General features: G+C 45.8%; 2 long non-coding RNA genes across 5 annotated transcripts; one reads left to right on the top strand and one right to left on the bottom strand.

Annotated features, from left to right (window-relative positions):
* The first annotated feature begins 1,121 nt into the window (after positions 1–1,121).
* LOC147379664 (uncharacterized) lies at positions 1,122–17,134 on the top strand. Of its 3 annotated transcripts, none has more exons than XR_015162784.1 (3): positions 1,122–1,558; positions 9,764–9,913; positions 16,560–17,134. It is a non-coding gene; the product is annotated as an uncharacterized LOC147379664 (long non-coding RNA). The 3 variants fall into 3 exon arrangements; XR_015162783.1 differs by lacking the exon at positions 16,560–17,134 and adding an exon at positions 11,261–16,153; XR_015162785.1 differs by lacking the exon at positions 16,560–17,134 and adding an exon at positions 14,549–14,684.
* On the bottom strand, positions 1,909–3,205 carry LOC147379665 (uncharacterized). Of its 2 annotated transcripts, none has more exons than XR_015162791.1 (2): positions 2,596–3,205; positions 1,909–2,231 (listed from the first exon to the last, which is right to left on the bottom strand). It is a non-coding gene; the product is annotated as an uncharacterized LOC147379665 (long non-coding RNA). The 2 variants fall into 2 exon arrangements; XR_015162786.1 differs by having other exon boundaries at positions 2,350–3,205.
* Positions 17,135–24,979: the final 7,845 nt, after the last annotated feature.

Here is a 24,979-nt window from a genome sequence, read left to right on the forward strand (position 1 = left end):
GAAAGTCCAATATATGTTTAACTGGAGTTTTGGAAGGAAGGGAGAGAGAAAATGGAGCAGAGACAATATTTGAAAAGATAATGGTTGAGAATTTTCCAGAATTGATGACATAAGTCAATTCTCTGATTCACAAAGTCCAGACAAGAAATTCCCACAGGTGATAGGAATCTTGGAGAACCAGGCATTAGTTAAACCAAGGATTCCCTCCTGTGGAAGTTCTCCTTTCTTGACCAGGTGTGAAAATACTTGTGGGAGCTGGTGGGGTATTTTTTTTTTTTACAGAGGACTTTTTGTTTTTCTATTTATTTATTTAGTTTGTTTTTAAAGATGGGAGAGGTTTGACCTTGTTCATAATTATGCTGAGGGAAGAAACCAGTTGGGAGTGAGAGGTTGAAAATACAGGAGAGAGGAGAGGTAATGCATAAAGTTTTTAGAGAGAGTCGGACTCATACCATGAATAATTATAATAGTCATCATTTATTGAGGGCTTCCCAGGTGGCACAGAGTAAAGAATCCACCTGCCAAGGCAGGAGACGTAGGAGATGCGGGTTCTATCCCTGGGTTAGGAAGATCCTCTGGAGGAGGAAATAAATTTTATTTTATTTCCCACTCCTATATTCTTGCCTGGAGAATCCCCATAGACAGAGGAGCCTGGCGGGCTACAGATAATAGGGTCGCAAAGAGTTGGACAGGACTGAGCATGCACACACCATTTATTGAGCATTACATGTCAGAGTCTGTTTCAGGAACTTGTCACACATCAATATTAATTCTTAAAATATTTAATAATCAGTATTTTTATCCAGACATCATCGATAGGTCACTGATGCTCAGAAAGTTCAAAGGAAAAGACAGTGGTCATATAGCTAGTAAACGGTGGCACTAGGGGCCACATCAGATTTGACTTCCCCCACAGCCAGTGTTCGCTCTACTCTACCAGGTGGTGTCAGAGCTCCAGCTGGCCCCAAAGGCCTTTGCTAGTTGTCTGAGATTGGATGGAAGGAGGAAAGGATGCTTGTGGAGGTGGAGATGTTTGGAGAATATAGAGAAAGGATTAGGAAGTTAACATACATATAACCTGGAGAAGGAAATGGCAACTCACTCCAGGATTCTTGTCTGGGAAATCCCACTGACTGATGAACCTGGAAGTCTACAGTCCATGGGGTCACAAAAGAGTCAAACACGACTTAGCTACTAGACACCAACAACAATACCTATCATCAGGCCACCCAAAATTGTGGCTCTCTTGCTGCCTGTATGTCTTCTGCTCAACCAGTGCCTGCTGCACCTACACTCTGTTCACCTGACTGACCTTCCTACATACTTGACCCTACCCCAGCTAATGAGCGTTCTAATTTTAGAGCAGAACATCTCCACCTGATAGCTTATCAAAGGAGTGGTGAGAGACGTGCTCTTCTGCTGGTTTTCCTGGTAACTCATGAGCCAACCTGACAAATCCCCCCGTAACTGATAACCTCCTCTGCCCCGGCGAGTGAAGCCGCCATGTCCTGCCTGCTGAGTATGGTGGGGTGTCACTCCAGAACCTTGCTTCAGACAAGTAAGCTCTACATGCATTAGACCATTGGTGTTTCTGACTCCAGGCTCTTTCTTTGGTCTTGAAACTGGGCAAGCACAGAGCTTGTGGTCCTGGAGGATGCAGCCCAACGGTGTGGTTCAGGATCTAGGCTTGGTTCTTCCCAAGCAAATGGTAAAGGATATGATTTGCGGAGTTTGAAGGATGTGGGAATTCAACAAAGAAGGAGCCACCAAGGAAGAATCCACTGGGGAGGAGGGGAGAAGAGAGGAAAAGAGTGGAGTTAGATGAAAGAGAAAGAGGTCCACAGAGGGGTCCAGAGCCTGGTTGTCGAAACCCACAGGAGTGCCAATGCCAGGTGCAGGGTGGGAGGAGGGGTCAGAGGAAGGGAGTTGAGGGGGAGGCAGATGCAAACACAGTGAGTTACTCCGGTGAGGCTGGAGTGAAGGAAAGCTGAACCAAAAGCAAAAGCCACCAATGCCAGCCTGGAGGGGTGTTGCAGAGGCAGTCCAAGGATATGGAGAAGTGACGGGAAGTTTGAGGATAAACAATATTGCAGAGTCTCGGTAACTTCCCCCCAGTATTCATTAATTACGAAGGGAAAAACAGTAACTTTGCAGTGGGAAAATCCAGCAGATCAAGAGATCTCAAGATGCTGTTTTATTAGGAAGGATAATCCAACAAAGCTCTTTGACACCTGGCAAGAAACAAGTGAATAAACAGTGGTCATCATTGCAGTCCTTGAGGCAGTAACAACATCCCCGACAACCTACAGCCCAAAGATCTCCCCATTCCCACTTCAGGGCAAATTTAACCTGTGCTAGTGTGTCACTGTGTCCCATGCGACTAACGAGTTGTCCTTGGGCAGCAGTGGTTAACACATGCGCATTTGACTGGGGTCTTCTGTAATAACTGCAGTGATTCTAACGTGGGGATTTAGGCGTGGTGGCAACACTGGGAAAATTGCTTCGGAGCTGGCGTGAGAGGAGTTTCGGTCTCAAACAGGACTAGGTACCCCTGCTGCCCTCCACGTTAAGGACCACCTTAACTTGATCCCTAACCTGGCTTCTTCCATCGGTCTGCCCCCGTTTACTCCACGGCCTGTGTGTATGTTGGCGGCGTGCTTTCCTAACCTACTCGGTGGGATCTGAGGACTACTTTCCCCTACACCTCCGGTGGGATTCTGGAGCCGGGCTCGAGAACCAAACGCTCCCGGGCGGTCTCTTCTGAGAAGCGCGTCACTGCCCTCCAGTGGGCAAGCTCTGAACTTCCTGAGGTCCCGGGGCTCTGCGCGCCGAGTACCGACCCGTGCCAGACCCGGGGTTCTGCCTACCACCAGCCTGCGCCACCCCCTCCCAGCGGTGCCATCCATGATGGCCTTCCTGCAGTTCCTCAAGCTCCCTGTGCACACAGTGTTTTCCCTGGCTGGAGTGCCACCCTGAGCTCTTCCTTCTCATTGCCCAAGTCCAGTTTCAGGATCCACCCCCTACAGAAGAGTCTGCTTTGCACAGCCTGTCTAAAGCAGGGTCCTTCGCCTAGCTACTTTCTATCATTACTCTGTTCCTTTCCTGCAGAGTAGTTATTGCAGTCTGTAAATATCTTGTTTATTTATTTCTTCTTTGATAGATTTTTTTTTTTAAACAACGGTCTCTTGGGTTCTTCTCAATATACAATCACACCATCTGCAAGTACAGAACTGTTTTTCTGCTTTCAGAATTTATTCTTACTAGTTTATTTTGTTTTAATAATGCTATAGAGCCTTTAAGGGCTTCCCTGGTGGCCCAGATGGTGAAGCGTCTGCCTGCAATGCAGAAGACCGGAGTTCGATCCCTGGGTCGGGAAGATCCCCCGGAGAAGGAAATGGCAACCCACTCCAGTACTCTTGCCTGGAAAATTCCATGGACGGAGGAGCCTGGTAGGCTACAGTCCATAGAGTCTCAAAGAGTTGGACGCGACTGAGCGACTTCACTTTCACTTTATAGAGCCTTTAAAGTAAGTTAGCTAGTAACAGTCACAGTGAGTATCCCTTCTTCCTGCATAATATTAATGGAAATGGTTTGAAGGTTTCACTGTTTTAGTAAGATATTTGCTACTGATTTTTGATAAATATTCTTTATCACAGTTAAGAAGTGTCCTTCTATTCCTATACTGTACTGTTTTTACTTTTTCCGTCTCTTTTGTAGCAACCAATTATTTGAATTTTCTGTTTCTTTTGGTGTCAATTTGTATTTTTCTAGGAGTTCAACAGTTTTCTCTAGATTTTCAAGTTGGTTGTTATAGAGTTGTTTATAATATTGTCTTATAATTATTTTTCTCTCTTTTGTATCTGTATAGCTTTTCTAATTTCTACTACCGCTTGTATTTGATCTCTCTTGTTTGTCCCTGATGGTGGGCATTGTCTCTCTTGTTTGTAAGATCAGCTGATCTTACAAAACACTTACATTTGTCATAGAACTGCCATATGACTCAGGAATTACACACCTATGTATACATTCCAAAAATTGAATACAGAAACTCAAACAAATACTTGTACACCAATGTTCATAGTAGAATTATTCACAATAGGCAAAAGGTGGCAACAGTCCACGTATCTGTCAACAGATAACCAAAATATGGATAAACAAAATGTAAAATATACTTACAGTAGAATATTATTCAACCATAAAAAGAAATTAAAATTTTATACATGCTACAACATGTATCTTGAAAACATTATACTTACTGTAATACACAAGACACAAAAGGACCAATATTGTAATGATTCCACTTATGAGGTATCTAGGGTAAACAATTCATAGAGACAGAAAATAGGTTACCAGGGGTTTGGGGGGAGGGAGAAAGGAGGGGTTTCTTTTAATGGGTACAAAGTTTTTGTTGAAGATGATAAAGTTTTGAATATAAATAGTGATAGTTACACAACATTATGAATGTATTTAAGACCATGGAATTGCACACTTACGAAAGGTTAAAATGATAAATATCATGTATATTCTACCACAGTACAAAAATTAATTTATGATTTATTCTTTCTTTTTTGTCTATTTCAGTGATTTGGAGTTCTACTTTTATTAATCTGTTTGGCTAGATTGTTTGTTTGTTTTTAATTTCCTAAGAAGAGTTCTTGATTCCTTTAATTTCAGCCTTCTTTAACAGTAAAGGCATTGAAGACTATAATTTTCCCCAGAATATGGGTTTAACATACTAAAATGTTAGTATGAACATACACTTCATTGCTTTCTAGATAGTTCTTGGTTTCTATTTTGATTTATGTATTGATTTAGAGGTTATTTTTATTCTAAGTGGCTAATAGTTTGGGGGTCTTCTGTTTATTATTCATTTGAATTCTAAAACGCTGATCAGAAGAACACATCTTACAAAATCTTCACTTTTTTGAATTTGTCAAGTTTTATTTGTGGCCAAGTACATGGTGGATATATAGTATATGTGATACATGAATATAGAAATATACATGACATTGAAATATGCTATATAAATAGTTAAATGTTTTATTGACATAAGAAAAAAAGCATGTTCTGTATTTTTAGGTTTCAAAGTTCTGTATGCATTTATTAAATTCAGCTGGTTGATTTTAATACTCAAATCCTCTATGTTCTGGCTAAGTTTTTATCATCTAGATCTGTCAGATTTTGAAAGAATTATATTAGAATACTTTAATTATGCATGCATGTTTTAAAATGAGGTTCTTCTTATATTTCTAAAAGTTTTTGCATTATATATTTGGCTGCCAAGATGTTTAGTTTTAGAGGTTTATGACTAATGCCTTCTCCTTAAAATGTGCCTTTTGTGATTATCTTTGTCTTATTTAATACTTTTTATCTTAAGTTTCACATCATCTATGTTGTCATTTCTGCTTTCCTTTTGTTTGCATTTATCTGCCATTTCTTTAATCATCAACCTTTCTGTATCACTTCATTTTAAGTGTGCTTCCTATAAACATTATATATTTGGATTTTGTTGTTTGATTTAATAATTGCTGTATTTTATGTGGAAAGTCAACTCATTCACATTTATTGTCATAGTTAATATCCAAAATATGTAAGAATTCTTGTAAGTCAACAAGAAAATGACAACAGCCAGTACAAAGAAAGGAAAAGGTGAGGAACAGGAGTTTACAGAATAAAAATAATACGAATAACCAGTAAACATGTGAGTAGATACCTCACCTCTAAACTCATGGTTATCAGGGAAATGCAAATTAAAACCATCCAGAAATATACTGCTGCTGCTGCTGCTCCTAAATCGCTTCGGTCATGTCTGACTCTATGTGCGACCCCATAGACGGCAGCCCACCAGGCTCCCCCGTCCCTGGGATTCTCCAGGCAAGAACATTGGAGTGGGTTGCCATGTCCTTCTCCAATGCATGAAAGTGAAAAGTGAAAGTGAAGCCACCCAGTCGTGTCTGACTCTTAGCAACCCCATGGACTGCAGCCTACCAGGGTCCTCCATCCATGGGATTTTCCAGGCAAGAGTACTGGAGTGGGGTGCCATTGCCTTCTCTACAGAGCCATTAAATTGGGGAGAAAATGAACAAATCTGACCATAGCAAGTGTGGGGGTGAGGATTGGGAACACAATGACTCATTCGTTGGCAGTAACTTGCCACACTGCTTCTGAGCATCCATTGCAACTGTGCAGCCCTGATTCTAGGTGTGCACCCTACAGAAACTCTCACACTCACACACGTGCACAAGCAGATATGGACTAGAATGTCCATAGCAGCATTGTTTGTAGTCAGGACAAAAGACAGTCTGATTTTTTCATCAGTAGGAGAATGGATAAATAAATGCAACCTAATATTAACACAATAGTACACTATACTTAAGGGAAAATGGATTTGTATTTATCAAAAACCCCAAAACTCATGTAGCACCCTGCTCAAAGTTCCTTATGAATATTAACTCATTTACTAAGTGAACCAGATTTGAATTTATCAACCGTGAGTCAGGATGGGTAAATCCCCAAAGAATCATGTTGACTGGAAAAAGTAAGTCACAGAAGTATCCGAGTAAGACAGTTTGAAGTAGTTAAAGCAATGTTATATAATGTTCAGGAATCATTCACATTTAATAAAAGCGTGTAGAGTTTTCCCTCGGGGGTCCCTGAGGGGCCACATCAGGCAGAATGTTGCATTTCTAGTGCTTAGTAATGGCTAAATTATTCTCTAGATCTAGATGTAGCTCTGAAATAGTTCATAAAATGGTAAAAGGGAAAACCACCCACTTCCATTTTATACAGTCTCTTATGTTTATTTCTGTATACTTGTGATTATCCCATGTATATGAAATTCTGTTTCTTTCTCTTAAGATTTCCTCATGTTATCAAAAACTCATCAATGTTGTTAATGACAGAATGATATCCCAACTTGTAATATACTTATCCAATTCCCAATATGTTGATTCCAGTGTTAATAAGCTCTTTGTCATTTTTCAGCACAAAGGATGTCTGTGCTTTGGGGAGTATTGGGGATTATTCCTTCTGAAACATTTTCACATGTAGAATTACAGTATCAAACTGTGTGAGCACTGAAGCTTCAGTTCTTAGTAGTATTACATTTTGCCCAGAAATGGACCTGTTCACTCTCTGCCCGGCAGTGCATGGTTGACTACCTGTCTCTGAACCTTTATCATTACTAAGCACAAAGACACTTTCTCATTTTTTTTTAAAAAAAGAAGCTTACTATTCTGATCGGTGAAAATAGAAGCTTATCTGTATTATTTTGAGAATATCTTCCTCAATTGCTTATCAAACGTGTATAAAGGGAGAAAGTTCGACTGTGGGGGGCGCCATGGAACCCATCGTCTCTCCCTGCGGCACCGCGGCAGGTGCAGCTAGAGCATCGGGCTTCGGTTCTCCTTTGGTTCTTAGGGACTTTAGGTCTCGGCGCCCTGGAGACGGTGGCTCTGATCCGGGACGCCCAGCCCCCACGGAAGCCCAGCGAGGTGGTCGCGGTCGGGGTCACAGTTTATTGTTCACTGTCATTCTTTCTTGCCCAGCTCGCCGCACGCATCTGGCTCTCCCCTGGGCTGGCGGACCGGGGAGAATTTTCAGGGCTGCCTCACAGCCGTCACGGGCCCCTTTTTACCCAGTGACACCCCGGCCGTTGACATCCGCCCACAGAGCAGGGGCACACTGGGCTCCATTCACCCTCTCCAGCCCGGGTGGGCGGACCAGCAAGGCATCCTCCTCCCCCGCCCCCAGCGACCCCCACCCCACCTCGGACCACACACAGGCAGGGTGGGACCAGAGGCGCTTTTCCTTTCCCAGGGACCGGATTGGAATTTGGGGGAGAGGTGAAAATTGAGGAAGTTGGAAAGGGAGGCGTGAAGGCGTGGGTGAGAAGTGGGAGGCTGTTTCTAGGGGAGGGAGGGGAGGAACGTTGGGGGTGGAGAGGAGGGGCTGAGAGGGGTGTCCTGATCAGAGAGGGGACCTGAGGAAGGGAGGGGCTGAGGGTGGGACAGGGAGAAGGGAGGTGGGGGGCCGGAAATGGAGGCCCAGGCAGCATTTAAGGGGGCAGTTCAGATTGGGCTGAAGTTCACCACAGTGAGAAGGGATTATGAGAGTAGCAGGTTGAAAGGAATTTCAGGAAGGGCTGAGGAATTGCTGAGCCTGGGTTGCCCCCGGGAGGGGCCTGGGCATTGCTTTGGCCAAGGGCTCTGCTCCAAGCCTCCACGGGGGCCTGAGGAAAGTCTGTGGCTCCATACCGGGGGTCCAGATGGAGGAAGGTGATGACAGAGGTGAGCAGGTGCATTCAGCCCATGGAGAACATGCAAGGATGTATCTCCCTAGCTGTCAGGAGTCTCCTGGGGGTGGACTCTGAAGGGTCCAAGAGGTCATCTGGGAAACAGGGAGAACAGAGAGGGGACCCACAGCTAGGGAAGAGTTCTCTGCTAGAGGGTGGATGGGAAGGTCAAGGACAGCCTTGGGAAGTCCAAGATCCTCCAGGGATCTGCTTCTGTCAAGCAAGGAAATCCCCACCAGTGAGAGGTGAAATCGATTATGGTTCAGCCATGCTATGGGAGACTGTGTGGCCTTTAAACACATGCTGTCAGCTGATGCTCCTCAGACCCTGTGGGGCACATCCTTTGGGAGAGCTTGTTAAGATGCAGATTCTGATTCAGCAGATCTGAAGTGGGACCTGGGATACTCCATTTCTCACTAGCTCCCCGGTGGGACCTGTGCTGCTGCCTCAGTACCATAGTGAGCAGCAAGAATGTAAGGCCTTGTTTGTTGACATGGGGAAATATTTAGGTTTATGGTAAAGTGGAAATAAAATAGTCTATATGGGATGGGCGCCATTTGGGTTTTTTAAAAAGTATGTGTTACACAAACACATAAATGCATACATACACAAAAAAGATGCAAAAAAAATACCAACTCTATTTTTCCCTTGGAGACGGGATGAAAAATGATATTTTCTACTTTTTGCTTATCATTATTTTCTGAATTTTCTTCAATAAACATATTCCAATTGCAAGAAAAAAGGTTCTCTCAAAACCACAGAAGTTATCTATTTTAAATAGAAAACTCAGGCAGAAGTTCACAGATTTCCCTCAACTGGACTAGCTGTTCATCTAACCTCCTGGGGCATCTGTTTACACACTGCATGGGGATGGGAATCTCAGTCCCTGAAACTTGGCCTTTGGGCTTACCTTTGTTAGGTAGGTAGAATAGGGAAAAGGAGTCCAAAATGGCGGTGGCTAAAAGACAAGGAAGGGAAAAGCCCACGAAAATAGAACAAAAGAAGGTCCGAGGACCAGAGTGAGGACCTCAAGTAAAACCAACAACACTCCTGGCTGACCCAGTTTACACAGGACAGGCCCAGGGAGAGATAAACATATAAATAGAGGAGCCAAAGCTAGCTCTCTCTCTCTACGCGCCCCCCCACCCCACCCCCGCACGCTGGGGCGCTCTTCTCCTCGTGTCTTTGGATCAACATGCCCTCATGCCTCGAAGATGGATTTTCCTGCTATTTTCTAAATAAAATAGAGCTGTAACACTGATTTGTTTAAGAGCTCTAACATGGTCCATTTGAGACCTGAGAGCTATAACACGGTCTATCCAAGACCCGAGAGCTGTGACACGCTGAGGGGGCTTTAATGTCCGTCACTCCATATCTTTGCTGTGAAGAGACAAAGAACCGAGGAACATACACTCGCGTGACATCTATGTTGCCGTGACTCGGATTTAACCTGCCTGATACAACCTCCAGGCACAGCAGGAGCCCAACTCAGCGAAGCTCCCGCGGTAGAGGTGGAATGCGAAGAAAACCCAGCACAGGGGAAGAAACCGGGACAGAGAAAAACCCGCAGCAGAAAGCTCACGTGGCCCAGTCTCAGATTCCAGAAGACCTCCGGTTAAGGTAAGAGGTCCTCGCTCCTATGGCTGGAGGGACATGCCTAATGAAATCTTAATTCCTTTACAGTCTCTCGTTTCTTGTTTCCTTGAACCTCCTGTGAACAGGTGGGCAGCAGGGGGCACAATTGAGGGACTCTGGAGAGGCTACTCCTCAGCATGTCCCAAAGGCGCTATCTGCTGAGCCCCAGTAGCTGTTACACAAGCCGGTGGGGGTTCATCTGTCCTTTCTCTTCTCTGTGCCAAGGATCAGACCAATGAAACTGTGAGCACTGGTCAGATATTTAGCAAATTTTCCGGCGGGCTATGAAGGGGATTCCTTGGCACGTTTTTCCCACTGCTTTTTCCTCCTGTCCTTCAGCCCTCTCCCGGGACTTGAGCCCGACCAAAACCCAGAATGGCTTCGGGTACCTAATAAAGCTCAGGCTCTGAGGTCTTATTGCAAAAATTCATTGAGAGTCAAAGCGGTAGGTAAGAGGTAGACTTGCTAAGATTCAGAGAGTAGCGCCCACTCTACAGGGTACTGGCCATGGAATGTGGCCTGGCTAGGTTTTGCAAGCAGGGTGAATTCATATGTTCGTGAGTGGGAGGATCATCCCAACCATTGGGGAACCACCCACTCCTCCCTCTTTTGACTGTGCCTTGGAGGTGTCCTGCCACCTCTGGGTGTGTCTGTTGGTTTATAGATTGGGGATTAAGGTTTACTTGAATTTGCCTTGTCATCTTGGACCCAGTTGATTTTAATTGGTTTACATTATACCCTTGTGCTATGTCATTCTTTCAAAGGTTGTGCTCTGACCTCTTCCCTCCTGTTTCATGCTCTTTTCCTGAGCCCCATCCAGACCTGCAAGGTTGCCTCTACAATCTTCTGGAGAGACAACCAGAAAATAGCTGGCCTTGGGAGGGAAATACTCTATAATATCCAACCCCCTAATCCTACCCAGTACTGGTCACACTGGAGATCTTGGGGATGCCCAACTCCAGTCCGGGGGTCCCAGGAGGTCATCACGCCTTGACTTGCCTAGGGATCTGGTCCTCGAAGGGTTGTCACGCCTCAACCTGCACGGGGATCTGCCAGTCCCAGGGGTCCCAGGAGGTCATCACACCTCGACCTGCCCAGGGACCCAATTCTCGGGAGGCCGTCACACCTCGACCTGCCCAGGGATTCGATCTCTAGGAGGCTGTCATGCCTCAGCCTGCCTGAAGATCTGCACCCTGACCCAGGGATGCCTGGCTCTCAGGTTGCAACAGTTCTGGGTAGGATAAGCTTCAGAAAGACTCACCCCTAAGGAAGTCCACCCATAAAAATCGAAAGAGGTCTTTTTCTTTTCTCCCTGTCATGACTGTCTTTCAGATGGGAAATAACCAATCCACTTCCTGGCAGACGCCCTTGAGATGCATCCTTGATAACTGGAAGCTGTTCGACCCTCTAGCTCTAAGGAGAAGTCGCTTGAAATTCTTTTGTGCCACTGCGTGGCCACAGTATCCACTGGGGGATGAGGAACACTGGCCTGAGGATGGGACTTTAAATTATAATACCATCCTGCAATTAGAATTATTCTGCAAAAGACAAGGGAAATGGACAGAGATCCCCTATGTCCAAATTTTCTTCCTACTAAGAGATATGAAGGAACTCTGTCTTAAGTATGGGATTGTTGTACGCCCTAAAAGTGAGCCCACTAGGCAAATGGTGTTAGGCACAGGCAACCAAGAAAAGGAACCCCCTCATAAAGGCTCACCTCCCACAGCTCCCAAGTTGCCTGGTGCTCCTTCCTTGTATCCAAACGTGCCCCCATATCTGGGAGCACCCCCTCCACAAAAGCCAGCTCAAGTATGTCCCTTAGTTGAAACTGGAGGAGAATTCGGACCAACCTGGGTCCATAAGCCCTTCTCCCTCTTAGAACTAAGACAGATCAAACAAGACCTGGGAAGCTATACAGATGACCCAGGCAAATATATAGATACATTCCAACATATTACCTTGGCCTTTGACTTGACGTGAAAAGACATCATGGTCATATTTAGTCAAACTTTATCTGACCCTGAACATACTAGGGTCTTAAAGGAAGCCCGGAGGTATGCAACAGGGCTTCACATGTCCAGTGATAGATAGCCAGTAGGGGAAACTGCAGTCCCCTCCTCCGATCCTAATTGAAATTATAATGACCCTGAGCACATCTGGGAAAGAGATCATTTTCTAATTTGTGTGAAGGCAGGACTGAAAGCAGCCCCACAAAAAGTAATTAGCTATGCCCGGGTCTCAGCAATAACTCAGGAGTCCAATGAGAACTCCATTGCCTTTCTGGAAAGGCTAAAAGAGGCTCTCCAAAAGTTTACCAACCTGGACTTAGACTCTTACAAGGGACAGGTGATTTTAAAGGACAAATTCCTGTCCCAATGTGCATCAGATATCAGAATTAAGTTACAGCAGCTACAACAGCAGGACCCTGCTGCCTCTTTAGATGAGATGGTCCAGACAGCCACTAATACCTTTTATAGCAGAGAACAGGAGAAGGAGGCCAAGGCCAGGAGAAGGAGAAAAAGAAAGAGACAAGGCATGCCCAGATGCTGGCCACCCTCCAGAGAAGCCCTATGGCAAACCCCGAGTCCTTGAAGGACAAGGCACGAGACAAATGCCTGATCTGTAGACAGGTGGGGCATTGGGCCAAAGAGTGTCCAAACCGAGACAAGTCTCCTAGAACAGCTTGCCACAAATGCCATCAACTGGGACATTGGGTGGCACTCTGCTCTCGAGACTCGAGAGCCTCGAGGTCAAGCGCCAAACCTACCCACACGATGGTTCAAGAGGACTGAAGCGGCCCGCTCCAGCCAGCCCGCCTGTCACAGATAACCATCATGGGGCTGGAGCCAAGGGTGCAACTGGATGTGGCAGGTAGGTCCGAGAATTTCTTGGTTGACACAGGGGCTACCTACTCTGCCTTGATCTCCTACTCCATCTTGATCTCCTACTCTGGAGCCTTCTCCTCCCAAACCTGTACCATTTTGGCTCCTACAGGAAAAGCAACTATTAAAAGATTCACCTGAGCACTTCTTTGTTGCTGGGATGGGGAAATATTTTCCCACCAGTTTCTGGTGGTCCCTGAGTGTCCTACTCCCTTATTGGGAAGAGATATACTCACTAAACTGGGGACCACCCTTGTGATGGGAGGTTTTTCAGCCCCTAGAGCTCTACAGCTCCTGGTTACTACTGAAGAACCCATTACACCTTCAATAGAGAGGGACCAAAAACTATGGGAAGACAAAATTAACGCCCAGGTGTGGAACCAGGGGATTCCTGGACAAGCCCACCAAGCTGAACCGGTCATCATTGTCCTCTGAGATCCCACTCGGTTTCCTAACTGGAAACAATATCCTTTCAAAAGAGAGGCTAGGGAGGGACTACAGCATTTAATAAATAAATTCCTTGCTTGTGGACTATTGGTCCCCACCAGTTCACCATGTAACACCCCAATCCTCTCAGTAAAGAAAAAAGATGGAACCTGGTGAATGGTTCAAGATCTCCGGATCATAAATGAAGCTGTAGTCCCCCTCCATCCCACAGTACCCAATCCCTATGTAATCTTGGGAGAAATCCCACCCAGTGCCAAGTGGCTTACAGTCTTGGATCTCAAAGATGCATTTTTTTGCAGACCACTGGCTAAAGAATCCCAATAACTTTTGCCTTTGAGTGGGAGGCCCCAGGAGAAAAACACCAACAGATGACTTGGACAGTATTACCTCAGGGGTTCAGAGATAGCCCCCACCTGTTTGGACAGACCCTGAGCCGGGATCTCCTAAATCTGGACCTGGGACCTAATGGGAAAATATTACAATACGTAGATGACCTACTAATCTGCTCTCCAGATGAGAAAAGTGCCCAAAAACATGCAATTCAGTTTCTAAACTTCTTGGCAGAAAGGGGATATAAAATCTCCCGTGCTAAGGCACAGATGGTCGAGACAAAGGTCACTTACCTGGGAGTTCAGATTACACACGAGTCCAGGAGGCTGTCCTCTGATCAGGTACAAGGAATCCTCGAGTTGCCCTCCCCCACGACTCGAAAACAATTGCGAGCTTTCTTGGGACTAACTGGATATTGTAGAATCTGGATATCCAACTATGGTCTAATTGCCCAGCCCTTATATGAAAGCTTAAAGGGACAGAATGATTAAATCCCACTGATATGGGGAACTCCTCAAAGAAGGCAGAGGCTACACTAAAACAGGCCTTAACTCAGGCACCTGCCTTGAGGTTGCCAGACCCAGAAAAAGCATTCCAACTTTATGTTCATGAAAGAGAGGGAGTAGCCTTGGACATGTTAACTCGAAGGTTGGGATCTGAGCCCCAGCCTGTAGCTTACTTATCCAAGAGGCTTGATCCAACTACCCGAGGTTGGCCCCCCTGCCTTCGAAATCTTGCAGCTATTGCAATCATGATAGAAGATGCTTTAAAACTCTCCTTTAAGGGCAAACTAACTATTTTTACCAGCCACCAAGTAAAACAACTCCTCAATGGGAGAGGCCGTTTATGGATGTCTGATCAAAGAATCCTCAGATATCAAGTAATGCTGATGGAAAATCCAGGCCTCACTGTATCCCCTTGTGAAGTTCTTAACCCAGCCACCTTCCTGCCTACCCCCGAGGGCTCTCTCCCCTTTCACTCTTGTCTAGAAACCTTGGACCACTGGACAAAACTCTGAGAGGGATTGTCAGAAGATCCTCTGACCAATCCTGAGGAAATCTGGTACACTGATAGAAGCAGCTTTATCTTGGATGGAAAAAGAAGAGCAGGTATGCAGTAGTCTCCAATTTTGAGACCTCTGCCACCAGGTACTTCAGGCCAATTAGCTGAGCTCATAGCCCTGACTCGAGCTTTGGAGATGGGAAAAGGAAAAAGAATAGCCATTTACACTGACTCCAAGTATGCTTTTCTGGTGCTACATGCACATGTAGCTATTTGGAAAGAAAGGGGCCACTTGACCACCCGAGGGTCCCCAATCAAATATGGTGATCAGATTCTTAGACTCTTGGAGGCAGTCCATCTGCCCACTGAGGTTTCAGTCTCCCACTGTAAAGGGCACCAGAAAGGGAGCATGAAAGTGGCACGAGGGAACCAAACAGCTGATCAGGCAGCTAAGAGAGCAGCATTACAGAGCAATGACCTAACAGGGGTTGCCACCTTAGTTCCACAGACTAATTTGCCAAAAACTCCTTCATATACTGAAGGTGAGACTCTTAAAGCTAAGAGTGAGGGCTTTCAAGAAGATCATATCGGGTGGTTCCAAAAGGAGAGACTCCTTTTTCTGCCTGGGAACCTCCAATGGAAGTTGGTTAACTCCTTACATGCCACTACTCATTTAGGAGAAAAGGCCCTCCAAAGATTACTAGAAAGGTCCTTCAGAGGAACAGGCTTCCAAACAACTATAAGGCAAGTGGTCTCCTCTTGTCCCACTTGCCAGTTAACCCCCAAGGAGCTCGAAGACCCCAGCTGGCCCAGCCCGTTCAACGACGTGCGACTTACCCAGGAGAGGACTGGCAGATGGACTTCACCCAGATGCCAGTTTCTCAAGGGTACAAATACCTATTAGTCATGATAGATACATTCACAGGATGGATTGAAGGCTTTCCCACCCAGACTGAGAAGGCTAAGGAGGTGGTAAAAAAAAAAAAAAAAAAAAACTGCTCCATGAAATCATTCCAAGATTTGGTCTGCCCAGGTCATTACAAAGTCACAATGGGACATCATTTACTTCTAAGGTCACCCAAGGGGTCTCGAAAGCATTGGGCATTACTTATTATCTCCGTTGTGCCTGGAGGCCTCAATCTTCAGGAAAAGTAGAAAGAGCCAATCAATTCTTAAAATCAGCAATAAAAAAGATAACACAGGAGACCTCCCTGGGATGGAAGGAGGCTTTACCAATAGCTCTCCTCCGCACCCGCATTGCCCCTAAGGAAGAGGTTGGTCTTAGTCCTTATGAGATGCTATATGAGAGACCTTTTGTTTATGTCAATGACCTCTTCCTAGATCCAGAGGTTCAGACCCTCCAGTCTTATACCATGGCTATTGGGCAATTCCAACAGGATATACACTTGTGGGGTATGAACCAGGACCCAAAAGATTCTAAAGAGTCACCACTATATGCTCCAGGGACTCAAGTCCTAATTAAAGTCTGGAAAGATGGGTCCCCAAAGGCTCAACTCCAGCCCACATGGAAGGGCCCCTCCCCTATAATACTTTCTTACCCCCACAGCAGTCAAGGTACCAGGACATGACTCCTGGATTCACTACTCATGAGTCAAGCCATGGAAGAAAACAGAAGAGGACACTCAATACACCTGTGAGCCCCTGGGAGATCTCAGATACCTATTCAGGACTGCAAATGAGTGCCATTCTAATGAACACCCCCAAAATCTTGTTCTGGAGATAAAATTTCTCAGGATAACTCTAAAGAGCCAACAGAGCTTGACAGAGACTGTACTTCAAGACAGACAGGAGATAGATCTGATCCCTGAACAAGGAGGGACTTGAGCTATCCTGGCCATGTTAATTTAAAATTGACTAATGCCCCTACTAGTCCTTGTTATGCTATATTGATGATGCTTATGATTATTCCATGTACTGTCAATTGTCTAACCTGTTTCGTCCCTGCCCAGGTCAACCAGCTACAACATGCAGTGACAGTTCAACAAAGATATAAAACTACAGCTGACCACGGAAAATATCATATACCCTTGGACACCGCTATAAGGACTCTGAGGCTTGAGACTACAAGAGGGGGAGGCCCAATACCCCTCGCCGTCCCAGTTCAGCAGGAAGTAGCCAGAAAGACCTCGAGGCCCCTATTCCCAAAGAATTGGGCCTCCCATCTCTTGAGGGGGGAATGTTAGGTAGGTAGAATAGGGAAAAGGAGTCTAAAATGGTGGTGGCTAGAAGACAAGGAAGGGAAAAGCCCACGAAAATAGAACAAAGGAAGGTCCGAGGACTGGAGTGAGGACCTCATGTAAAACAAACAACATTCCTGGCTGGCTCAATTTACATGGGACAGGCCCAGGGAGATATAAACATATAGATAGAGGAGCCAAAGCTAGCTCGCTCTCTCTCTCTTCCCTGCATGCCGGGGCACTCTTCTCCTCGTGTCTTTGGATCTACGTGCCCTCACGCCCCGAAGATGGATTTTCCTGCTATCTTCTAAATAAAATAGAGCTGTAACACTGAGCTGTAACACTGATTTGTGTAAGAGCTATAACATGGTCCATTCGAGACCTGAGAGCTATAACACGGTCTATCCAAGACCTGAGCGCTGTGACCCGCTGAGGGGGCTTTAATGTCCGTCACTCCAAATCTTTGTTGTGATGAGACAAAGAACCGAGGAACATACACTTGTGTGACACCTTCATCGTGCTAGAGTTTTGCATAAACCCCCTTTACATATATGACTGCCTGAGTGACCACACAGGACAAGGTCCCACTGAGGTAAATTTGGTTATGGCAAACTCTATGAGTACGTTTGAATAGAAGCATTAACGTGAAATGCTCTTAGTGACTATCACTTATATTGTTGCTTGTATTATATGTACTCCCTGAGCCTGGAGACCTTAGTTTTATGAATGGATAACCTCTTCCATTTCTATGTCATCCTGTAATTTATACTTTCGTATTGATCATTTTATCCTCGGAGGTGAGTGCTTGTATTGTCTCCCTTCTATGGAAAAAGCAACTAAACTTCAGGGAGTTAAATAAACTTGCCCAAGGCCAACAACTGGTAAGATGCCGAGTCCTGAGTCTTTTAACCCAGGATGTCTCACTTGAGAATCTAATTTCCTGACTTCTGTGCTGTACTGCATCTCACAAGACACTGGACTCAGGTTCAGAAACCTATCCTTCCCATTCATGTGTAACCACGTCTCTGGAGCTCTGTTTTCTTGTGTGTGTGGGTGTGTGAGTGTGTGCAAGGGTCAGGGGTGACAAAGCCTGTACAGCATGGCTCAGTCTTTGGTGTGGGGGAGCTGAGTGGGCTCCCTTAAAGCAAAACTGGACATATGGAAGGAAAGAGTGATGATGGCAGTGTGGGGATGATGAGTTTATTCATGTGACTATGAAATCTAAAAGCTGTTTGTGCGTGCATGCTAAGTCACTTCAGTCATGTCCAACTCTTTGGGGCCCCATGGACTGTAGCCTGCCAGGCTCCTCTGTCCGTATGATTTTCCAGTCAAGAATACTGGAGTGGGCTGCCATGTCCTTCTCCAGGGGATCTTCCTGACTCAGGGACTGAACTTGCGACTGTTATGTCTCCTGCATGGGCAGGTGGATTCTTTACCACTCATGTCACCTGGGAAGCCCAGAAGCTGATTACTTTGAATTAACTGGATGTCTTTAAGATAATCTTTTTTTCTTCTCTAGACTTCTCTGCAAAATAAGAAACACTTTTATTATGTTTTCCCCTGTCTACAAAAGGATTTAGTATATCAAACTGTTAGGTAGTTAGAATAGGAAACAGGAGTCCAAAATGGCGGTGGATAAAAGACAAGGAAGGGAAAAGCCTGTGAAAATAGAACAAAGGAAGGTCAAAGGAAGGTCCGGGGACCTGAGTGAGGACCTCAGGTAGAACAAACAGCACTCCTGGCTAGCCCAATTTACATAGGGCAGGCTCAGGGGAGGAAAAAACATAAAAAGGGGAGCCAAAGCACTCTCTCTCTCTCCCGCGCGCTGGCGTGCTCCTCCACTCTCTTCTCTTCACGTCTTTGGGTTGGCATGCCCTCATGCTTCGAGGATGGATTCTCCTGCTATTATCTAAATAAAATGGAGCTGTAACACTGATTTGTCTAAGAGCTATAACACAGTTTGTCCAAGACCCGAGAGCTGTGACACGCCGAGGGCTTTAAAGTCTGTTGCTCCAAATATTTGTTGTGACGAGACAGAACCGAGGAGCATACACTCGCCTGACATCTCGCAAGGGAAGTGACAAGAGGCCCATCATGCTGGAAACTTGGACACTGAAAAATGAACTCAGCAGAGCTCACTTGGCCCAGTCTCAGATTCCAGAAGACCTCCAGTTAAGGTAGGACGTCCTCGCTCCTATGGCTGGAGGGACATATGCCTAATGAAATCTTAATTCCTTTACAATCTCTCGTTTCTTGTCTCCTCAACCTGCCACAAACAGTGGAGGCAGTGGGTGAATTGAAGAGGCTACTCTTTGGTATGTCCCAAAGTTACTATCTGCTGAGCCCCAGTAGCTGTTACCCAAGCCAGTGGGGGTCCTTCTGTCCTTAACCTTCTCTGTGCCAAGGACCAGGCCATTGAAAACTGTGAGCACAGGTCAGGTATTTAGCAGATTTTCCGGCAGGCTATGAAGGGGATCCCTTGGCACGTTTTCCCCACTTCTTTTTCCTCCTATCCCTCAACTCTCTCCTGGGACTTGAGCCCAGCCAAAAGCCAGGATGCCTGGCTTCAGGACCTAATGAAGCTCAGGCTCTGATGTCTCATTGCAAAAATTCAGTGAGAGACAAAGCAATAAGTAAGAGGTGGATTTGTTAGGTTTTAGAGAGAAGCCACTCTTCAGAGTGTGGCCCATTGCTGAGGGCAAGGGCTGGGGCCACAGAATGTGGCCTGGCTAGGTTTTGCAAGCGGGGTGAATTCATATGCTAGTAAGTGGGAGGATCACCCCAACCATTGGGGAACCACCCACTCCTCCCTCTTTTGACAGTGCCTTGGAGCTGTCCTGTCACCTCTGGGTGTGTCTGTTGGCTTACAGATTGGGGATTAAGGTTTACTTGAATTTGATTTGTCATGTTGGACCAAACTGATTTTATTCGGTTTACATTATGCCCTTGTGCTATGTCATTCTTTCAAAGGTTGTGCTCTGCCTCCTTCCCTCCTGTTTCACGCTCCTTTCCTGAGCCCCATCTGGGCCCACAATGTTGCCTCTACAGTCTTCTGGAGGGACAACCAGAAAATAGCTGGCCTTGGGAGGGAAATATTGTATAATATTCCAACCCCTTAATCCTACCAAGCACTAGTCACGCTGGAGATCTTGGGGACGCCCAACTCCAGTCCAGTGATCCCAGGAGGTCAACCTGCCTTGACCTGCCTAGCGATCTGGTCCTCAAAAGGTTGTCATGCCTCAACCTACTTGGGGATCCGCCAGTTCCAGGGGTCCCAGGAGGTTGTCACACCTCGACCTGTCCAGGGACCCAATTCTCGGGAGGCCGTCATGCCTCGACCTGCCTGGGGATTCAATCTCCAGGAGGCTGTCATGCCTCAGTCTGCCTGGGGATCTTCACCCTGACCCAGGTGGAGATGCCTGGCTCTCAGGTTGCAACAGTACTGGGTAGGATAAGCTTCAGAAAGACTCACCCCTAAGGAAGTCCAACCATGGAAACAGAAGGAAGCCTATTACTGTGGGACTGTGCCCAGGCTCAGCAATAACTCAGGAGTCCAATGAGAACTCCATTGCCTTTCTGGAAAGGCTAAAAGAGGCTCTCCAAAAGTTTACCAATCTGGACTTAGACTCTTACAAGGGACAGGTGATTTTAAAGGACAAATTCCTGTCCCAATGTGCATTAGACATCAGAATTAAGTTACAACAGCTACAGCAGCAGAACCCTGCTGCCTCTTTAGATGAGATGGTCCAGACAGCCACCAATACCTTTTATAACAGAGAATAGGAGAAGGAGGCCAAGGCCCAGGAGATGGAGAGAAGGGAAGAAACAAGGCATGCCCAGATGCTGGCCGCCCTCCAGGGAAGCCCAATGGCAAACCCTGAGTCCTTGAAGGACAAGTTCAGTTCAGTTCAGTCACTCAGTTGTGTCCGACTCTTTGCGACCCCATGAATCACAGCACACCAGGCCTCCCTGTCCATCACCAACTCCTGGAGTTCACTCAGACTCACATCCATTGAGTCAGTGATGCCATCCAGCCATCTCATTTTCTGTCGTCCCCTTCTCCTCCTGCCCTCAATCCCTCCCAGCATCAGAGTCTTTTCCAATGAGTCAACTCTTCCCATGAGGTGGCCAAAGTACTGGAGTTTCAGCTTTAGCATCATTTCTTCCAAAGAAATCCCAGGGCTGATCTCCTTCAGAATGGACTGGTTGGATCTCCTTGCAGTCCAAGGGACTCTCAAGGATCTTCTCCAACACCACAGTTCAAAAGCATCAATCCTTCGGCACTCAGCCTTCTTCACAGTCCGACTCTCACATCCATACATGACCCCTGGAAAAACCATAGCTTTGACTAGATGGACCTTTGTTGGCAAAGTAATGTCTCTGCTCTTCAATATACTATCTAGGTTGGTCATAACTTTTCTTCCAAGGAGTAAGCGTCTTTTAATTTCATGGCTGCAGTCACCATCTGCAATGATTTTGGAGCCCAAATAAATAAAGTCTGACACTGTTTCCCCATCTACTTCCCATAAAATGATGGGACCAGATGCCATGATCTTCGTTTTCTGAATGTTGAGCTTTAAGCCAACTTTTTCATTCTCCTCTTTCACTTTCATCAAGAGGCTTTTGAGTTCCTCTTCACTTTCTGCCATAAGGGTGGTGTCCTCTGCATATCTGAAGTTATTGATATTTTTCCCAGCAATCTTGATTCCAGCTTGTGCTTCTTCCAGTCCAGCGTTTCTCATGATGTACTCTGTATATAAGTTAAATAAGCAGGGTGACAATATACAGCCTTGACGTACTCCTTTTGCTATTTGGAACCAGTCTGTTGTTCCACGTCCAGTTCTAACTGTTGCCTCCTGACCTGCATATAGGTTTCTCAAGAGGCAGGTCAGGTGGTCTGGTATTCCCATCTCTTTCAGAATTTCTCACAGTTTATTGTGATCCACACAGTCAAAGGCTTTGGCATAGTCAATAAAGCAAAAATAGATGTTTTTCTGGAACTCTCTTGCTTTTTCGATGATCCAGCAGATGTTGGCAATTTGATCTCTGGTTCCTCTGCTTTTTCTAAAACCAGCTTGAACATCTGGAAGTTCACGTATTGCTGAAGTCTGGCTTGGAGAATTTTGAGCATTACTTTACTAGCGTGTGAGATGAGTGCAATTGTACGGTAGTTTGAGCATTCTTTGGCATTGCCTTTCTTTGGGATTGGAATGAAAACTGACCTTTCCCAGTCCTGTGGCCACTGCTGAGTTTTCCAAATTTGCTGGCATATTGAGTGCAGCACTTTCACAGCATCATCTTTCAGAATTTGAAATAGCTCAACTGGAATGCCATCACCTCCACTAGCTTTATTCGTAGTGATGCTTTCTAAGGCCCACTTGACTTCACATTCCAGGATGTCTGGCTCTAGGTGAGTGATCACACCATTGTGATTATCTTGGTCATGAAGATCTTTTTTGTACAGTTCTTCTGTGTATTCTTGCCACCTCTTCTTAATATCTTCTGCTTCTGTTAGGTCCGAGGTCAGGGGCAGCAGCCGAGAGGAGCTACCCCGCGTCCGAGGTCAGGGGCGGAGGCTGGGAGGAGCTACCCCATGTCCAAGGAGTGGTGGCTGCGTGGGCACATGAGGGCCTAGAAGAGCTATTCCACATTCAATGTCAGGAGGGGCAGTGGTGAGGAGATTCCCCTCATCCAAGGTAAGGAGCAATGGCTGTGCTTTGTTGGAGCAGCCATGAAGAGATACCCCACGTCCAAGGTAAGAGAGACCTAAGTAAGACGGTAGGTGTTGCAAGAGGGCATCAGAGGGCAGACACACTGAAACCATAATCACAGAAAACTAGTCAACCTAGTCACACTAGGACCACAGCCTTGTCTAACTCAATGAAACTAAGCCATGCAGTGTGGGGCCACCCAAGACAGGCGGGTCATGGTGGAGTGGTCTGACAGAATGTGGTCCACTGGAGAAGGGAATGGCAAACCACTTCAGTATTCTTGCCTTGAGAACCCCATGAACAGTATGCAAAGGCAAAATGATAGGATACTGAAAGAGAAACTCCCCAGGTTGGTAGGTGCCCAATATGCTACTGGAGATCAGTGGAGAAATAACTCCAGAAAGAATGAAGGGATGGAGCCAAAGCAAAAACAATACCCAGTTGTGGATGTGACTGGTGATAGAAGCAAGGTCCAATGCTGTAAAGAGCAATATTGCATAGGAACCTGGAATGTCAGGTCCATGAATCAAGGCAAATTGGAAGTGGTCAAACAGGAGATGGCAAGAGTGAACGTTGACATTCTAGGAATCAGCAAACTAAAATGGACTGGAATGGGTGAATTTAACTCAGATGAGCATTATATCTACTACTGCGGGCAGGAATCCCTTAGAAGAAATGGAGTAGCCATCATGGTCAACAAAAGAGTCCGAAATGCAGTACTTGGATGCAATCTCAAAAACGACAGAATGATCTCTGTTCATTTCAAGGCAAACCATTCAATATCACAGTAATCCAAGTCTATGCCCCAACCAGCAATGCTGAAGAAGCTGAAGTTGAACGGTTCTATGAAGACCTACAAGACCTTTTAGAACTAACACCCAAAAAAGATGTCCTTTTCACTATAGGGGACTGGAATGCAAGAGTAGGAAGTCAAGAAACACCTGGATTAACATGGAAATTTGGCCTTGGAATACAGAATGAAGCAGGGCAAAGAGTTTTGCCAAGAAAATGCACTGGTCATAGCAAACACCTTCTTCCAACAACACATGAGAAGACTCTACACATGGACATCACCAGATGGTCAACACCGAAATCAGATTGATTATATTCTTTGCAGCCAAAGATGGAGAAGCTCTATACAGTCAGCAAAAACAAGACCAGGAGCTGACTGTGGCTCAGATCGTGAACTCCTTACTGCCAAATTCAGACTGAAATTGAAGAAAGTAGGGAAAACCACTAGACCATTCAGGTATGACCTAAATCAAATCCCTTATGATTATACAGTGGAAGTGAGAAATAGATTTAAGGGACTAGATCTGATAGAGTGCCTGATGAACAATGAACTATGGACTGAGGTTCGTGACATTGTACAGGAGACAGGGATCAAGACCATCCCCATGGAAAAGAAAAGCAAAAAAGCAAAATGGCTGTCTGAGGAGGCCTTACAAATAGCTGTGAAAAGAAGAGAAGCGAAAAGCAAAGGAGAAAAGGAAAGATATAAGCATCTGAATGCAGAGTTCCAAAGAATAGCAAGGAGAGATAAGAAAGCCTTCCTCAGCAATCAATGCAAAGAAATAAAGGAAAACAACAGAATGGGAAAGACTAGATATCGCTTCAAGAAAATTAGAGATACCAAGGGAACATTTCATGCAAAGATGGGCTCGATAAAGGACAGAAATTGTATGAAGGACAAGGCACAAGGCAAATGCCTAATCTGTAGAAAGGCAGGCCATTGGGACAAACAGTGTCCAAAACATAACGAGTCTCCTAGAACGGCTTGCCACAAATGCCATCAACTGGGACATTGGGCGGCACTCTGCCCTCAGCACCCAAGAGCCTCAAGGCCAAGTGCCAAGCCTTCCCTCACAATGATTCAAGAGGACTGAAGAGGCCCGCTCCAGCCAGCCTGCCTGTCACAGATAACCATCACGGGGCTGGAGCCAAGGGTGCAACTGGATGTGGCAGGTAGGTCTGAGAATTTCTTGGTTGACACAGGGGCTACCTACTCTGCCTTGATCTCCTACTCTGCCTTCATCTCCTACCCCGGAATCTTCTCTCAAACATGTACCATTTTGGGTGCTACAGGAAAAGCAACTTCTAAAAGATTCACCCAAGCACTTCTTTGTTGCTGGGATGGGGAAATATTTTCCCACCAGTTTCTGGTGGTCCCTGAGTGTCCTACTCCCTTATTGGGAAGAGATATACTCACTAAACTGGGGACCACCCTTGTGATGGGAAGCTTTACAGCCCCTAGAGTTCTACAGCTCCTGGTTACTACTGAAGAACCCATTACCCCTTCTCCAATAGAGAGGGACCAAAAACTATGGGAAGACAAAATTAACCCCCAGGTGTGGAACCAGGGATTTCCTGGACGAGCCCACCAGGCTGAACCGGTCATCATTGTCCTCCGAGATTCCACTGGGTTTCCTAACTGGAAACAATATCCCCTCAAAAGAGAGGCTCGGAAGGGACTACAGCATT

The sequence above is a fragment of the Bos grunniens genome, chromosome 1, assembly GCF_055505025.1.
Source record: "Bos grunniens cultivar Pamir isolate PY7600 chromosome 1, Bosgru_T2T1.0, whole genome shotgun sequence".
NCBI classification, from domain to species: Eukaryota; Metazoa; Chordata; class Mammalia; order Artiodactyla; family Bovidae; genus Bos; species Bos grunniens.